The sequence below is a fragment of the Lepidochelys olivacea genome (assembly GCF_965140295.1).
Source record: "Lepidochelys olivacea isolate rLepOli2 genome assembly, chromosome: 6".
Classification (NCBI taxonomy): Eukaryota; Metazoa; Chordata; order Testudines; family Cheloniidae; genus Lepidochelys; species Lepidochelys olivacea.
Genome location: NC_140416.1, coordinates 61037589 through 61056930, shown reverse-complemented (window position 1 = coordinate 61056930; position 19342 = coordinate 61037589). Strand labels below are relative to the sequence as shown.

General features: G+C 43.6%; 1 protein-coding gene across 1 annotated transcript in view; it reads right to left on the bottom strand.

Annotated features, from left to right (window-relative positions):
- Positions 1–16827: 16827 nt before the first annotated feature.
- The window catches only part of GALNT16 (polypeptide N-acetylgalactosaminyltransferase 16), a 126034-nt gene continuing 123519 nt past the window's right edge, over positions 16828–19342 (bottom strand). The window contains exon 16 of the mRNA XM_084630268.1: positions 16828–19297. The gene's annotated coding sequence lies outside the window, so the exon portion shown is untranslated. The remainder of the gene's footprint in view (positions 19298–19342) is intronic.

Below are 19342 nucleotides of genomic sequence, written 5' to 3'. Positions count from 1 at the left end.
TGTAGCTTTCTTTAAGGTGATTGCAGAGGATTTTTTTTAAATAGGGCTTGTCCTTTCTTGCTACTTTATGGGTAAAGGGCCTGAAACCTTTTTTTAAGGTGGTTTTTTTTCCCTACAGTTTTCTGTAAACTTAGAATAATCAGGAATGTCAAGTCTGGTCTTCCTTCATCTTGTTGCTCCATTGGGAGCTCTACCACTTCAGCTGAAGGGGTGAAGGTGTTGGGTCTGTAACATTTTAGAGAAAAGGCATTTTTGCTAAATAGTGACTAAAAATCCCTTCCCCTCATTTGTTTAGCTTTCAGTCTTTGCTCTTATGAGGGCAACATTGCACTAGTTTTGAAGTAATTTCTTCCAGCATAGACAGGACTTGAATTTCTAATGTGAAAAAGTTGGAAGGAAAACCTTGTAGGCCTTTATACATAATAAATAAGTGCAAAAAAAAAAAAAAGCCCTTTTTCCTTTTGCAGGTCACTTTGAGAAGACACATTGGGGCTTAACTATGGTAGCTAAAGAATGATTGCTCACCAGAGGAACTAAATAAAGTTAATTTGCACACAACTTTTTTTTCCCTATCGTTTCCAAAGACTATGGCTTCTTCAGCATGAGGAGTCCGATACAAAGATAAAAATAAATAATAAAATAATACCTTCTCTGCTCTTCTCTGCATTCTTGCTCTCTTGAGTCTAGATTCATCCCTGTGCTGGTGCAGAGCCAGACAATGGGAGGTGGTTTGTGCCTCCCAGATCCTGGGTTTGCTGGGGCTGGTTTGGGCTCAGATGCTGGCTACGGCTGCTGTAACAAGTCCATGACCATTTCTACTCTAGAACATCCTCTGAGCCAAGGACTCCTGTGGGAACAGGGGGATGCAGAGCCAGAGACCCCTTGGTGCCAGGAGAATTCCCTGGGGGCCGTTGAGCCACTATAGGTAGCAAAGTGGCTGCAGAACAGGCGTGAATTCTCCCCCAAGTCCCAGCTTTCTCTGACTGATCTAAGATTCTCTTGTGAGTCCCTTGCTCCTGAAACAAACTTTTGGCTGCTGGCTTGAGAAGCCAAATAGCAAGTTTTATACTATTATGATATCGAAATAGTATTCTCCATGTAATCTCAGAGCTGCCTCCTACAATCAGCTGTTCACAAAACAAAGCATTTTAAATCTTTGGCCTATTAACACTAACTGCTTAGCTGTACAGCTGACTGGAGAACACCTTTGGAGTTGAAAAACTACTGCTACATCTTCTGCTATGAATGGCTAAAAGGATTATCGAGAAAGCCTTCTTCCAACTACATAAAACTGATCGCTGCTTCAAGGCTATGATGGGAGAAATAAGGGCTCTAGGTTCTTGGAGATGCAGGAAGCTCAGGTGCTGTGTATTCTGCCACTCCTCTCCAGTGGGTCGCTGAACTCTCCAGCCCAAGCCTCCTTTCATTTATTTATTCTGACAATTTTCAGCTCTAGAAAATTCATGTATTCGAAGTACAATTTGCAAAAAAGCCACTTTGTTTTTTCTCCCATACACCTAACATAATTGGGAAGTTGTTCTGCAGCTTGTAGTTCTTTTCCCCATAGCAACAATATTTTGGATCAGTTCAGACCATACCACTGTAGTTGTGTACTTGATGGGGGTGGAAGAACTCCACTGCTACACTGCATGGGTTGAGGTATCAATGCCCAGAGCAGACTAAACTGCCAGCTAACACCCTATCTGTACTACTAATGGGAAGATCCTCTAGGGAGATGCATCAAATAATTCATTAACGCTTTCTAGCAGGTAATACCTTAACTTCTGATATCAATATTCTTACCATACTCTGTTTAAGTGAAGAACGTAAACTGTGATGCAGTCTCCCATCTCCTGCCACCATGCAATACCCTCTTGATTCATGTAGTTTACATCATGTTTTTGTGGAAAATTCAGCTCAGGTTTTTGTATCAAACCGAGTAGACATTTTGCAGATCAGGAACTGTTACAAGTATTGTCATCAGTCCTGCTGCAGAGGCTACAGCATCATCTGACTAAGAAAGTGCACTGAGAGGATTGGTCACCATAATTAGTAAACGTTGCTCTTGCATGTTTGTCTAAATTTAACATGTTCTCCTGATTGATCTCCAGAAATCATATTTGTTCCTTGTCAGTGTCTTCCTCGCATGGGCTCTCTAGTCTTGTCTGCATTTTCCAGCTACATTATTCCAAAAACTCATTTTGTCATAGTACTGCATGCTTAACTAAAGTTGTAGAGCTGGGGGTCAGGACCCCTCAGGGGTCGCGAGGTGTCAACCTCCACCCCAAATCCCGCTTTGCCTCCAGCATTTATAATGGTGTTAAATATATAAGAAAGTGTTTTTAATGTATAAGGGGGGGAAATCACACTCAGAGGGTTGCTATGTGAAAGGAGTCACCAGTAAAAAAAGTTTGAGAGCCACTGTTGCAGAGGAACTTCTGTATTTCCAAGCGCCTTTCAAAGCACAGCCAGTAATTTTGCCTTGCCTGAATTGCTAGTCTGAGATCTGGAAAAAGCACAACTTGTTACCTCTAATGTTATGTCCTCATTCAGGTGTGCTGCCTCAAGGTTTCTCTCACTGTCTCAAGCTTCAAAAAGGAATAAGTACCGTAGTCCTGGATTTTGCTTCATTAATTAGCTTTCAGTGGGCAGTATCTTTAATGTTTGACTGTAGCAACCATAACCTTAAAGATCACTGTTGCATATCTCACAAATTTTATCAAGATGGGACAAATTTGATTTGTATTCAATTCAACTATCTTGCAATTGATTTTTCTGCTTATTTGACAAAACTACTTTTAAAATCATTTGATTTCAATACAAATCAATGTTAATCACATTTTCTACAGTATATTGTTAATTACAGTAACAGGAAAGTAAACATCCAAGAATAAGCATGTACTGGTATGGCTGCTTCAGATGCTTTACAGGGTGCCCAAGAAGTGATAGATTGTGCTGTATTAATGATGCTTTAATTAATCAGCAATCCATTGAGAAGGGGACAGAATATTGTCAGCCACTTTAGCTACATCATTGCCATCGTTCCAAATTTTGCCGCCTGCAGAAAGCCCTAAGCCTGCCCATAAACCAGGTCATTCAACATAGAACTCAAGTTACCATATACCACAGGCTTTGAGTGTCTTATTCTGAAGAGTTAAATGCCACCTAGCTTCCCCCTTCACATTGCAGTAGTGCAGAGGTAGGCAGCATACCAAGTCTTTTGAAGAGGTAAAGGTGACCTGCAAAGGAAACAAAATTGGGTTTGTCCCCTTTGTAGTGCTTTATGAGGGATAAAGAAAGATGGAAATAAAAAATTTAAATCTGGAATATCGTGGAAGAATATAGTAAGTGAAGAGGTTGTGAAATTGCCATCACAAGTATCAAGAGACTGAAAGCAGAGCAACTGAGGAGAAGGGAGTTGTTGCCAGTCTGCTTTACTTGTAACTCCAATGCCTAACGTTTGGAGAAAGGAAGCCTTTGTTAAAGATTCAACATTACATCTTCAAAGGAGAGAGCTTATAATACGTGCACCTCAAGGAAAACTCCAGCAACCCCATGGTGGACCATACCTGACAGTTCTAATGTTTAAAAAAAAACAAACCAACCAAGCAGAAAAATTAAATAGCTTTCCAACCTTCTTTATACATCACAAGGAAGCAGAAAAAGCACAACCCAGTTTTATAAACAGCACTTGCATCACCTCATTAACTAGACCTACACAGAGACCATTTCTATGACGCTACTAGCAGTGTGGACACTGAACATGCATTTAAACATGGAAACTTCTGACAAGCAAAATTACACTGAAACCAGAAAAAATTAATACTTCTGTCTTCAGCCATTTTGAATTAGAATAAAGTATATCAGTTATTTATAATCAAGGCCCTTTGTTTTCAGATATTACTGATTTTTACCAAAAATTTCCTTGGTTTTGTGCAAGCTAGTAGCTGTTACTGCTTTTCACCCAAAGTTTGGGGCCTATGCTACCTAGGACTTCCGGAATTAACAGTGAAGCGCCTTATATCAAGTCAACAGATTACTGTTGGTATATTAGAAAAGAAAAGTTTTATTTGTAAGGGGGCTTAGAAATAATGTTTCATAAACTCATAGGGGGCATGCAGTGTGTGTGAGTTCAATTTAAATTCAACAGCAAACTATATTAAATTATTTGTTACAGTATCTCAATATGTTTGGCTGCCATCTAGTGGTGATATGTATTAGGCAGCTAAATACAGTTAAATAAATAAACCACAGTAGTAAACTTTTTTCCCCCTCTTTTTTTTATCCTCCCCCCAATATTTACCCCAAAATTCTGGTTAATTTTTTGCACCAATTTTCATCTATTTCATTTTTCACTGAAATTCCCTAGACATTTTAAACAAAACAAAAATGAAGGGCCTTTCTTATAATCCACATTAAATTATAATATTTCAGGTCCAGCACAAATCTCTGCAATGCAATCACACTCAGAGCCTTGCTGGACAAATAAATGCAATCCAACAGCCCATCAAGAAAACTCTGATCGACAATGAAAGGCAGTGGTTGCTGGGATACAAATGTAATTTCAGGTTCCGGTTTCCTCAACCATTATGGAGCCATCCTTGTATCTGTTGGAGCCCATGGGGTTTGCTGACCCAGTAGAATGGTGGAAGCATAAAGATATCTGGTTTCTCAATCTTGCTGTTTTCGCAGGATCTTTTCCTGCGGTGTCATTAACTAATGCAAGAGCATGTACACTTCTGCTGAGACTAGTAGCAGTGGGAACTGTGGGTGCTTAGCCCCTCGGAAAATCCACTTATTCAGATGCCTAACTTTAAGCAAGATATTAAAATATTGACCTCGGTGCATCTTTGTAAAATACATATTTTTACTTCCTACAGCTAGCCTAAGAATGATCACTTGAAATAGAAACTGCTTTTAAAGCATTGCTACTAGTCCTATAAAGTTTTTTTCACACACTGTCTTGTCTGCTGTAATTTTATTTAGCACTGGATGAATAGCAATAGCTGATGTTTGATCGAACACCAAAGAAGTGGATTCATCACTTGTCCTGAGTGGAAATGTTTGGTTTTGCATATGATGAGTGACAGCTTTTATTATGATCTGTTAATCATTTCACCTGCACTATATTTGAAAATCACTGAAGTTAATTAAAGGCCCATCTGGAGATGTTACAAGGAAACATGGGACATCAGCAATTAGTGCTCTTATTACTGTAATCTGAATTATGCTTGTGTGACCAGGTTAGCGGGCTGAGTTTTGGGCACTGCTTCACTTTATAGCTCTCTTTCTTCTTTTTAATCGTGCTCAGATTGAGTCCGACACATACAAATACAACAAGCTTTGCTTCTTAGCCCAGCTCATTGCTAGAGCATCAGCGGGAGTTTACCTAGCAATATGAACTTTGTACATATGCTAGTCAATCCTGTCATCCCACCTCCTGCACTATCCGCATAATCTAAAGTAAACCTGCTATTCTATTGCCATGGTCCTTATGTTTCTGTCCAAAGCAAAAACACCTGGAGAACGAACAAACAGCACTTCCCCGTGTGTGTGGCTGCTATGTGCACTGAGCTCTGCAGTGCAAGCAGGGAGGAAATAGGGATGGCCAAGAAACCTTGCCCCAAACTCTAAGCACCCAGGACTTTTCTTTGGGTTCGGTTCAATTCCTATCACACACACAATGGCATCATTGCTGTTGATTAGCAGGCCACCACCAGGCCTGAGTAGCATTAACTAATCCTTGTTACTTCACATGAGCCACTGAGGTGGGGACATAGCGCTTAAAGTGACTTTTCCTGCCCAACGCTCCCTGGACCTGCCTCCATTTTTCACTAGACTGATGGCTTCCACAGATGTTTCACAGAGGCAATAAAGTGCATAGATAGATTTGATGAGAGTAAAGCAGAATTATTGCACATGATGTAGCTGCCTTTTCTCTGTACATTTTTCTCATAGTTTTTCCACTGGTTTGATTTCTTTCTGCATCAGGTGGTGGAAGGGACCATTGGGGCCAATGTGATCACTAATTGAGCAGGTGCCGTTAGAGATCAAAGTAGCATTTACTAATAGGCCGGAGAAAGACAAAAAATAATCCCTCCCTCCCTCCAAGAGTCTTTAATAGTACTGTAAGTGGTACCACAGATAAGTGGCATTAAGTGGTTTTTAAAGTGTCTGGGCTATTAATGTGGCAGCTCTTAGTTTGCTGGACAGAAAACTAAAGGCAATTAATTAAAAGGAATTCATGGCTCTTTGAAGTTTAATACTTGCACTCTCTCAGGTACTGTCCAGCTGGCATTGGCTAGGCTTTGGCAGTTGCTTGTTGCGAATATTTTGACTCCTATGTCTAGGGAATTTAAACTCTGTTATGGAAACATCATCTGGGTCCATGTAATGAATGGCAAGACCCAGAGATATGCATCTTGCCCACTTAGAAGTGAAAGCACAGAGAAAATTGATCTGCATCTTAAAACCTTTTAAAGATTTCCAGCTTTCTGTATCTCTCTGATCATTTGCTCATTGCTAGGAAACACATTGCACCTCTACTGCTGTTTCCCTTTCTTTATACTGCTAGAACTAGGGGTAGATTAAGACACAATTTAACAGATCAGCTGACATGGGCCCTGGCCTGTGAAAGAAGCCCTGAATATGCCCCCTCCCACACACAAATACATTTTGGGTTGTTTTTGTCAGTACCAACTCCATCCTCCTACATCTTTCTCCAGTAGCCCCAACCCACCCCCATGTGAGCAGCATTGGTCTTTCAGGTTTTATACTCACTTTTATTATTGAGACAATATTATGTGGAGATTCTGAACTCGTTTGAAGGTTACAGATAGCATTACAAACACAGTTATGTAAATGCAAAATAACAAAAGTGTCCCATGAACTCGATTCAGATAAAAGCTTCAGCCATCTCACAGAGTATCTAGACTGGGATGAAAACCACAACTACTTTGCCTTCAATGCTTTACACCCCCAACCCAGATAGTCAAGCACACTTTACTCAACTAAATAAACTTTGAGGAGTTGTACATGAAGATATATGGAGGGAGCATAGCTAGTGATATGACTTGAAGCCAAATGATCTAGGTTCTATTCCCAGTTCTGCCACAGACATGCTATGTGACCTCAGGCAAGTCACAAACTCTGTTTTTCAGTTTTCCTATCCATGGGAGGGGATAAAAGTAATATTTTATGTCACTGGGGGGGGGGGAGGCATGATCGTTAGACACAAGATGGTCCAGGAGTGCAAAGCATTACCTTTTAGCAGGAGCAGTCAAGACTCTATTTTTGATCCACCCAGGGCAGTTTTAGTCCCAGGTGTAAACAAAGGAATGAAAATCCTCTTCAGTTTAGTGACGTTTTGGTGATTTCTACTTCCAGGCTACCACAACTGAACTTCAGTGTGCTGCATGCAGGGGCTTTAAGATATACATATTGGGATGGAACTTCTGGAAATCATTATCATCTGCCCTTTGCTTGTATATTGGACAATTTTGTACATAAACACCTGCCTGTGCACTTTGAGCATGATGGTACATGCACGTGATGGGTTTTGCACATGTAAATTCTGTCAGTTGAGTGTGTAAATACTTATGCTTTAAAAATGTGTGCATGAGACTTTGTGTGTGCCAAGCTGCATTCGTACAACTGGAGGCAGAATTGTGTGATCCCTTTGAAAAAAACTGGTCCTCCATGTTATGAGTAGTGGCAAAGCTCCATCAAAATCTTACACGAGTTGTGAATTCACCCCAGTATGGGTTATTCGGGTAATGCACAGGTCAGTGTAAATGTTTTCCTCTAAGTTTTATGTCCAATTATTGAAAAGGGTGTGGGTATTTATTTATTGCAACATAGTGTGTCCCTAAGGGGTCCTTACTATAATTTATGTACAGCTGTGGTCCTGAACCTGGGATCATATTCCCCAGCCATGTAGGTCATCAGTAGTAGCCGTGATTGGAAGTTCACTCTCTCATTCACATTCCTTGTCTCTGCTCTTCTGCTGGAGCAACTGTCTCAGCCACTTACAACCTGGTCTTCCTGAGAAGTGCTCCTTAAGCCAACAAATTTATTCTCTGTGGTGTCCCTGGAAACACTCAGAGAACATGTTTAAGGGATTCTGAGTGCACCTGAGGAGGACTGATTACAAGCGCTGATGAATGTTACAATCTGCAAAAGGATGAGACTAGTCACCTACTGTACAAATATGCACAAGGAGAAGATCTAGGGCAATTGCAGCTCTAATTTTTGATGAGGTGTTGCAATGTCAGTCACAGACTGTTCTTCACACCACACCAGTTCTTTCTGTTTAGAGAAGCATTTTGAGTTGCTGACATGTAAACAGAAAGGTTGTGTGGATGTGGGGTTTGACAGTAAGATTTTGTTTTATATAGAGAGCCTACAGTGGAAGGAATTCTCCTCCTATTTGGAAGTGGCACTGCAGAGCTGGAGGGGTTGATAACAGAACAGAGATTCTTTTACCTTTAGGTATCCAGTTCAAATCTGGTATAGGCTGATAACCTGTTTGGTGGAAGTTTTAGTCCTTGTTCCTAATGAACAGGTGCCACCAGGGCTAACTGACATAATTCTTGGTCATCTTAGCACAGACATCAAATTACCCTCCCACTGTTGGATCAGGTCTGGGGTAACTTGCAGGGCCGCATGAGGAACTTTGCATTGGTGCCACTTGTGCCATGCCTGTTTTACAGGACAAGATTCGTAAATTCCTCAGAGAGCCCTTTTCCCTATTAATGTATTCCATTATTACATCAGGGGGCCTGAATCGTGATTGCCCTGTGATCTCATGGCACAGCCAGCAGAGCCATCTCCTGGGGATGTTCCCTGATATAGGGGGCTGCCTGGCTGGGATCAAGCCAGAATAACAGCTCTACTCAATTCCACAGTAGTCCCACCTACAGGGAGTGTGTTAGAGGCATTCCTGAGGAAAGGAGACGTGATCAAAGTATTGCTTCACTCTGGCTATTCCTGGCAGCCACAATGGCCCATGGGGGCCACAGGCAGCCCCCGGTGCCCAATCCTATGTCTATACTGGCCTATGAAAGGGGAGATCTACCCCCTTGTATTGAGTTCATCTCTGGCACCATGATGAACTGGGCTCCAAGTCAATCTGGCATCTTTCACTAAAAATAATTAACTTTGATGAATAAAAACAGGGCTGGGAGACAAAATGCAAGACAATTTGGAGGAAATGAACATTTGCAACCAGTCTTTCTTTGACGAGTAATGGTTGGTGCCTAAGTGGCTTTCCTAGCATTTCAAGAAAGGTTCAGAATTTCACAGATGCCTGGCAAACCCAAGCCAAGAAAGTTTCGTTTACACAGAGGTGATGTGTGATACATTAAATGTTGCTAATGAGCATCAGGTGTTTTGCAGGGGAAAATGACTCCTTGTCTTATGTAAAGTAATTATTTTAAAGATCTATTTAGCATTTAGATTGCTTAGGAGGGAAAAAGCTTCCAGCAACTCCTTGCCTTGAAAAATGCTCTGGTAATAAATGGGTCTCCTTGAACATTGCTTTTGTCTCCCTAGACAGAAAAGAGAGAAGACCCTTTAACTTGGGATAATTAGAAGGACATAGTTGGGTTGTCTTTGTCAATGGTGTTATAACATACAGCCACTACATTTAAAGTAAACAAACAAAACCATGGAATAGTGTGTTTAAACAAGCTAAAAATTCCTGCATTAAACACTTTAAGTTATTTGAGAGGGGCTCTGAAAGAACCAACTTGAATTCTCACGCTTTGTAATTCTATGCATTAGGTAAACAGTTCAGTATGGTTTTGTACACAGCTACAGCTGTCAAATTTTTAACATCCTTTTCAGCCATTAATATTTCTGGACTAATCCTCTCAGATTGCACAAACCAGTACTCGGATGGGAGACTTCCAAGGCAAACCCCATGTGCTCCAAGAAGTGGTACTGGCTATTCAGTAGGGGAAGCTCTTGTGTCCCAGCCTGGTGTTAGGGGGTGCCGTGCTAGTCAAGGTGCAGTCTTTCCAATGTGAGAGAAGACAAAGGTCTTGAGCACTATATAAAAATGACTTGGACGCACTCACTTGACCATTGCTTTGTTTCAGAGCCTCACAAAGTGATTCATACCATAGAAATAAATGTATTTTTGATCTGTTGTCTCTTGTCTTATACTTAGATTGTGAGCTCTTTGGGGCAGAGCCTGTCTTTTTGTTCAGTTTGCACAGCGCCTAGCACAGTGGGGTCCCAGCCACTACAGCAAATAATAAATGTAAATCTCTCTCTGCTGGTTGGTACCTCTTCTGTTTATTGCTGGTTCTAAGGCACTCAGACACCATTGTGATGGTTGCATAAGCTGCTTCTCTGTTTACTATTTGAACAATGCAAGCCATATGCTAGGTGGTGTTTCATTTCTATGACAGATTCTGCCGTAGCACAGTGATCTTTCAGTGTGGACTCTGTGTGCACCTATATAGCTGTACAAAATTGCCAAGAAAATTGCCAGGAATAAGATTTACATGCCTGCCCTTTTCCATGATAATCTATAATTATCAAAAGCAAGTGAGTAGAATTTTTCCCAGGCTGTGTAGATGGGAGTTTGTATGGATGAGTGTGTGTACATACACACGACAGCTGGGTGAATAACTGATTTTTCTGTTAGCCTAGCGTTCAGGTGGAGCCAAAACCGATTTTTTAAAATTTTTGGCTAATCAAAAAAGTCAGAAAGTTTTTGTTTCAGGTCAAACCAAAATATTTTTTTCCCATCGCAAAATGAGACGTTTTATTTTTGGCATTTTAAACCTTCTTGACAAAAGCAAAGGAAAAGCAGAGCTAGAATGACTAGGCAGAGAGGAGGAGATGGTGGCGACCCCCTTCTCCAGAGTAGCCAAGTGGTTCGAGCACTCAGGTGAGAGGGGAGGAGACCCGGGTTCCAGTATCTGCTCCCGAATTGGAATTTGAGTCTCCACACCCCAGGTGAGAGGTCTAACCACTGGTCTGTTCTCTTAAGGGTGGGGAGGGAGGTGCACTACCATCACTGCCTCCTCTGTTTTGTGAAGGGCACCTTAATCCCCTTATGAATCTAGCCTGAAAAATCAAAACGTTTCATTTGGATAATATCAGAGCTATTCACGTTGACATTTCCCACCTTTTTTCATTTCAGCCAAATGCAACAGTAAATGCTTGTGTATACAGCAGGGTGCCTAACTGCCTGTCGTGCACCTGGAGTCAAGACTAGATAGGAAACACTTTATCTTGTATTTGAGCAATAATCTTGCAAAAGATCAAGCACTGTGATACAAGTTATCTGGTCCTCTGAATTTCTTATGCAATTGTCCTATGTCCTTGAAACTTAAGAGGGTTCCTCAATATTAAAATGTGAGCATAAATCTATCAGTGTAAATCATTCATTGCAAGTAGGGTTGGTTTATAAGATGACCAATTATGGTAACCCAGCTATTGAAGGAACAGATGAGTGGGACAGATAGAAGAGAGAAGTAGGACTAAGGAAATCCTGTGTAAAAGTCAGGAGAGACTCATGAGGCTGGAGAGACACCTGTGGTAGCCTAAGGCAGCACCAAGGACAAATGAACCAATGTGCCAGCAGCTGATCTGAAGACTGAGAATATCAGGAGGTTGGAACAAAGGTTGTGAGAGCACAAAACAGTGCTAAGAACAAGAGAAATCATGGCCCAGCCAGCAGTCAAAGTGAGGTGGAAGAAAGCCTTGGGCATTTAGAAAGAGAGCCCTCACTGAGATCCTGCTGCCAAACTGAGGTTCGAAAAGACTCAGGAGCCTGGTGAGAAGGGTGTGGGGACCTGAGGGAATCCTGGTGGCTGGAGAAACCAGTCTGTGAGTGGTGGTGGGGAAAAAAGGCCTGGGGAAGAGCAAGTGGAGACAAAGTCATAGGACTGGAGGCATCAAAAAGGTAACAGGGGTTTGTGCGTATGTGATTTTAGATTGGAGGAAAAATTATGCCCTGGTCACTCATTTTTGTTAATTTTATGAGAGGATCCCTTTATGCCCAGGTCAGCTCATGTGCAAGTGGATACAGTCTGTATTTATACTGGCTTAGCTCAGTGTCAGATGGCAGTAAGTGTTTTGTGCTGGTTTCCATGGAAATGTTAACCATAGTAGTTGGTATCCATTGAAATCATTATTAAAAAATAGTTCCCCCCTCCCCCGCGTGGATTATTTTGTTGTCTTTTCTCCTATGGTGACTGAACAGAAGGATATTGATGGAGTTGAGTTTATTCTGCCTTTTTGCATTACACAGTACCAAGCATATCCCAACCAGAAATCACAGATGCCATTCAAAGAAGGGACAGTTCTGACCCAAAGCTTTGCAGGTTACCAAGTGCTACTTTGATCATTTCCCAGAGTGATTTCCAGTGTATGAAGGAGGTTACCTCACTCTTAAGTTTCTCAGCTGTTTTGGCCACACTGCTTACTTAGTGGTGAGATACAGACGCCTATGGATTAATTTGTCAGAAAAGTGACAATGAGCTTGAGTCTCTCCTGTGCCTAGACTCCACTTAGTGCAGCAGTAGGGTGGAGGCTGCCAGGGAACCAGGTACAGCCCCTTGATTCTCAGCCTGCCCAGCCCCAGCATGACTTTGTTCAAACTGGGGTCACTGCTATAACATCCCTAAGGGACCTTACAACAGTGAAATGGAGCAGAGCCGAGCTGAGCCCTGCCCTCCCCCCAGGCAGGGAAGCTGGTACAGGAGTAATACTCCTTTGCAAGCAGTGCCTGTGCTACACTGTTCTATATGCCTAACCCGTCTCTACAAGGAGGAGGGAATCATCCTCCCACATTCCCCAGGTCAGATGCAGCCAGTTTGGCCCTTGGGAAAGCCGTGCCTGTTTCCTTGGATAGGGCCTGTTAAAAGCCTTCAGGCTCAGTGAATGTTTGCTCAGCTTCCTAGGTTCTAAGGAGCTTGCAAATCTCAGTACACATGTAGAGAAGTTGGGCTAATATCCTGCAGCCCAGCCAAGACCTGGAGTTCCCACTGCATTTCAAAACACCTTCATTTGCTGTTCAGCACACCCATGTAACATCAAATACAAGATATGATACCTACCAGCCTGAGGAGGGACTGCTGAGTCTTCTCACTTCTATTAAGTTCCAGGGAAGCTTGAAACCAGTTCCCCCTTTCAGGCAGTCACTTCCTGGAGTGGCCACCATTGGCACAGGGCCAGAGCCACCCAGGTGTAGCAACAGGCAGCCATGATTAAGCCCTGATTCTAAACCCAAAATTTCAAAATGGAAGCTCTGGCTGAGCCATTCAGGGAAGCTGGTGGTGGCAAGAGGAATCCTGTAGAATTACTTCTGGAAGAAACTGGGGAATCAAACTGCATGAAAAGGCCTGAGCACCTAATGTATGTCTCTAAGCAGCTCCACAGGGGTAAGTCATGTCTCCTCTCCCCCAAGCCAGGGGCAGAAGGATGGCCTGGTAAGGGACAGGCTCGCAGCTTTAGGTGAGAGGATCTGGGTGGCAAGGGGAGACAGTCTAAGGAGGAGAGGCTCTGTGAAAATACTGTTCATGGAAGATTTTTTGCTGATGTAGTAGCTTAATGTTAACTGCTCTCCACAACTACTTCTGTGCTGCAGGAAAGAAAGGATGCTCTTCTTCCTAGCCTGTTAAAAGGGACTTGCTATGCTATTTGTGATTAGTTCTCTTTAGTTGCCAGGAGCACCCTATAAATCGCTAAGTCAACTCCCGCAGTGTTTCTTTTGAAGTGCCCTGGGACTCCGGGCAAAGGATTCTGGGATGCATCTGCGGAGGAGCAGTTACAAGTGCCACAACGTAGCTAAACGGCAAGGGGAGCAGAGAAGGAACCCCTGCTTCACGGAAAGCAAAGAAAATAAAGAGTCTGAACGCTTTTTTCAAAGTGGATTTTATTCCAGGCATTTAAATAGACAAGTTCTGGCACATGCTTTGTTGAAAAAAAAGGAAAAACAACCTGTGTTTCACATAAACTACATTTGGCAAAGAAAACTTTTTAACCAAGTGAAAGAAAATAAACTCTTTGAAATTGATTTCTGTACAGCTGTAGTTTTAGCTCCTGTTAAATAAACTCTAAATCACCTGGCACACTGCACATGAAATTACACTGGATGATCTGATTTAATAAGCGCTTTCTTAAGGACATTCTCTTCTATTAATCTGAAAGCTCTTCCTCATAGTCTAGATGTATGTCCAAAGTCAATAGGCAAAACAACAACCAGTCACTACTTGTTCTGATTGTTTGTTTTTACAAAGTGAGGGGCAAACCGTGAGGTTTTTACCAGCCAAAGCTCCCACTGAAGTCAGTGGGAGCTTTGACTGAGAAAGGGCTTCAAGATATGGCACTAATGGAATTGGACTAGCAGAAGCAGCACCCTGTGTGGAAAGGGTGATGATCACATCCCTCACGTAAGATCTATGAGGAAATACATTTATAACCGATTTAGACGAGTCCTCAACTGCTTTGGGAAGGTGGTTGGTTTGTCTGAAATGGAAAGAAGTAGCACTCTGTGCTGGTTCCTTATCAAGGATCATGACAATCAAACAGGAGATCTGCAAACTATTGATTGATTGTAATGTAAATCACCAAAGATGTGTGAGGGAGTTATGTTTTGGAATTCAGCCTTCTGTTAGCATGCAGTGCTGCAGGTACTTCTGGGCCTGACACCCAGCGCAGGCAATGAGGAAATCACTTGGGGTTGATTTTGCATGGAATATTTATTGGTGAATGAAGCTCTTGAACCAGGTCTGACCTTTAGTCAAACAGCAACCTTGGAAGATTCAGAACGTGGAGACTCCATACATACAGGGCTCAGGAGCCAGAGCCAGCAGCAACGTTTCTTCAGAGGGTCTCCTCACAAAGAGAAACCCTCCACAATTGTTTTGTTTGAGGAGGTGGAGTTAGAGCTGGCTTTAGCCCCCAGTGGAGATACCAGACAAATTCTTAAAAGGGAACCGCAAGTAAGACAGCGCTTCTCTCCCTGTCTCACGCGGAAGGCTATGGACACACTAACACTTATCAGAGTAGCAGCCGTGTTAGTCTGTATTCGCAAAAAGAAAAGGAGTACTTGTGGCACCTTAGAGACTAACCAATTTATTTGAGCATGAGCTTTCGTGAGCTACAGCTCACTTCATCGGATGCAACTAACACTTATGTTGGCATAACTTAGGTCGCTCAGGGGTACGAATAAGTTGCTAGCAAGGAATATTAACCTGCAGGGTGGGAAAATAGGGAAGCGCAGGGGGTCTCCTTAGGCAATATTTTGACAAAAAGCTGCAGTCTACAAGCATTTGAACACACAAAGAAATTACCAGCCACTTCCTCTCAATCTTTCTTCCTTTTAGTTTTGTCAGCCAGGTAAGTGACTTCCCTGCTCCCCACTGCCTGAAGCAGCGCCTCCTGCCTGTGGCTGGGATGCGAAGGACTTTATCTTTTTTCCCGAGGGCCTGGCTGTCCCACAGTTCGCTCGCTCTTTCAGTTTTCCTCTCCCCCTTGCTCTCATTTCCTCTCCCTCTGTTCTCTCCGCCCCCTCTCCCGATGCTGCCTCGCCCCAGCGCCGCCCTTAGGCACACGCGGCTGCGTGCAGCACCATTCCCCTCGCGGGCCGCGGCTGGTATCCTCTCTTCTCCGCCCCCCCCCCCCGCGCTGAGCCGGCGGGCTTCTCCCCGCCCCCTCCCTCGCTTGCTTCTCAGCCGCTTGGCTGAGGGCTCCCGCTTCCGGCTCTCCCAGAGCGGAGTCCCTCCCTGGACCCCGCCTGCCTGCGCGGCTCGCTCTCCGGTGGGGGCCGGGCCGGGGAGCGAAACTTCCACGGGAATCAGCGGCGGGTGGCTGAGCGGGAGAGAGAGAGCGGGGGAGGCTTCAAGTGACAGTGCGGTCACTGTCTCTCACACTTCCCTAACACACACACAGGCTGGCTCTCACACCCACGTGCACTCTGCCTCTCACCAGTCACAGTCCCCCAATACAGATTGTCACACACACACAGTCTCGCACTCCCCAACACACAGTCGCTCTCTCACACGCACACAGGTTCTCTGTCTCTCTCACATGCACTAGTTCTCTCTCTCTCTCTCTCTCTCACACACACACACACACTTGTATTATTGTTGGTGGTGTTACTGCTTGGTACTTTCTGTCAAAATGCTCAAGGTGAGCCAGGAGTGGCTAGGGGCTGTAGGGGCGGGGGAGATTCTGGGGGTCCATATGTGGGGGTGGTGGCTGTGCCCCCTCGACACACTGGGGTCACACTGGAGCCAGCTGGGGACCTCCTTCAGTGGAGCATAGGGGCACCAGTTTAATAATACTGCATAGGGCCCCATAAATCCTAAGAACATGCCTAGCTCTTCCTCTTTTTCCCTGTATTCATTCTCTCTTTCTCTGTCTCTAAGACCTTGCCCTTGCTCTTCTTCATCCTTCTGATGTGCACTTGCATGGCACTGAAGCATCTCTGCAGGACACAGGAGGAGAAGGCAGCAGTACCCCTGGACTCTGCCCAGCACTCCCTCCTCCCATACAGGTAGTGCTGCACCAAATGGAACTTGCCCCAACTGGGAGTGGGGAATGGCCGCCTGACTTTTCATTCGCTACGCAGATCACTCCTCAGATTCATCCAAGGACATTACTAAGATGACTAGCTACACTGAAATGAAATATCAGCCAGTGAATGTTATCCTGAACCAGCAAGGACTTCCAGTTTTCAATATGCTGGAAAAACAAAACAAGAGCTAATAAAGGATAAATACTTTGCACCTCTAGAGCACCTGTCATCTGAAAATCTTAAAGCACTTTATGAACACTAATGAATTAATTCACATGGCACCCATATGAAATAGGTTCTGTATTTCTTCCCCATTTTTAAAATAGGGAAACTGAAGTGTAGAGAGGTTAAGTGACTTGCTCAAAGTCACACACTTTGGCAGAGCCAGAAAAGAACCCAAACGTTCAGACTCCTGCTGCTTTGTCTACTGCTCAGGTACGGATTCTGCCACCTGTCTGGATGACAAACTTTTTTTTTTTAAACAGAAGAATAATAGCAAATGATGAATCCTCTTGTTTTCATATCAGCAATCTTATTCACATGCAGATACAGGTACAAAGAGCTACTATTCTCCAGTGTGCAACTAAATCATTTGTGAATAGAGAATTAAAAAGAAGACACAGATATGGTCAAAGCAAACAGCTGTTTAGAATTTAAAGAAATACGCTCATTGTTTTGCTATATTTGCCCTGTTCTAGTGGTGGTTGTGGTGATTACAAAATCCAACAGCAATACAAAGGGTTTAATAGGCTTGTCAATTAAAACAATTTTGGCTTTTTTCCAGATGTAAACCACCTCCTGCAACTCTGGAAACTCAAACCTGACACACAACTGGAGGGCTCCCAGAAAACAAAAAGGGATACTAACTAGAAACAGAAAGTGAAACTGGCTGTTCTATTTACAGAAAGCAAACAGCATAAGTAAGGAAAATTCACTAGATTTTTAGCGTTTCCCCTATTTTTATAACTTCAGGTATGTAGCACAGACTGATAGTTCTTAATGTATGGATTTGTATCCTGATGCTATTTCTTTAGGAGACCTTTGGTCTCCTGGATGAAAAAGAGAAAGGCTCAGCTCTGCTAACGCCTTCACAACTTGGGATACACAAGTATTCTCAGTACCAGGCCTTTCCACACCATATTCATTTAAGTAAAAGAAGAACTGGAGGCCTTTACGGGCACACCTTGTCTGTCTGGTAGTGAAGGGTTAGGAATGGCAGATTCTGGTGATCAGAGCCCCTTTGTGCCAACAGCAGCAGGGTGAATTCTTGCCCTCCCTCTCCACCTATGCATGGATGAAAACAAAAAGGGTTGGGGTGCGAGTGACCAAACACTTGGACTGTATGCATCCCCATTTAGAAGTGAGAGAGAACACAAGGAAATGCCTTAGTGTGAGCACTAATGGAATGGGGAGTGGGTTCAGAAAAGGGAAGGTGGGTGGGTGAGTACTAACCCTTTGGAGGGAAAAGCTGGTCTTCTCGGCTGGGAAGAGCTAATGAAAGAAGAGCAGCAAAATCCTCAAACCTTTTAGCTGCCTGTCTTTGAGAGAGGGTGAAGGTTAGTAAAAGGAGAGCTGCTACCCCGGGCTGTATTCACATGGACAGCGCGCGCACCCACACACACACACTCTTTGCTATTTCACTGCGCTCCTTTGGCATAACCCCCAGTTAGAACACAGTAATTACCCAGGGGATTGCACTCTCTCTGTGTTAGTGCATCCCAGCTGAGGAAAGGCAGAAGGGAGCGATATTGGCTCCCTCCACATTGCTTGGCCTGTCATCACCGAATACACCAACACACGCTGTCAGTGCAGTGCCGTGGAATGCCTTCGGGGTGGGGCTTAATGGACATTTCCTAGCGGTTGTAGCATCAGATCTATCAGTCTCAGAGTAACCTCCAGCAACCTCCTATATCCCAGAATTTAGCCAGTCATTTTCTGAATGTCAGGTCAACTCATAGCAGAGTAACACTGGGGGAGGAAGGAAATGCACAAACTAAAGCCTGGCTATTTCTCCGGTTCCCTGGGTGTAGGGTACAAGAGCAGGGGCTGTTATACAGATACTGGCATTTCATAATAAGCTTGCATCCTATTCTAGGACTCCGTCATATGAAGCACACCAATCTGACTGGTTAATGAGAGTTGGGTTTGGATTACCACCTACAGCAATGGTATTTGGCCTCTCTAAGATCTCACCACAGAAGCCTTCCTGACCATCATGGCTATTTCCCATAGGAAATGGGAAGCTGTAAAAAGAAACTCTGGAAGGAATGACATTGACATGATCCAGTGGAACACTGCACAAATACAAACCTTCCCCCCCTGCATCCATTACCCCTCCTCGGCCCATTCTCCATCCATACTACAAATTATGTGTACAATGGCAGTGTCTGCAGACTGACCAACCAAGAATGATGCCCCAGTGTGCTAGGCCCTGTCCCAACACAGTCCCTGCCCCTCAGATCCACTGCCCATCTCCCAACCCATGCATTAGTTATGTTGCATTTCCCACAAAGCAACCTCATTGCAGCAGTTCGAGACAACACACACAAATAACACAAGATGTTATAGAGGAAAGTCAGTGGAGCCCAGGAGCCACCAAGAGTTTGTAGAAGCATTGTCAAGACCACTGGTTACATGGAATCCACAGGACTGAAGATCATAAAGTTCAATGCAAAGAAAGGAGAGAGCTGTTACTCAGTACTTGTTGCTCCGAGCTCTATTCGGCTATTGGGTTGTGCCCTCTCTTACCTTTGATTGCTGTTGTATGAGGATGTCAGTCACCGCAAAGAAGAAACAGATGGA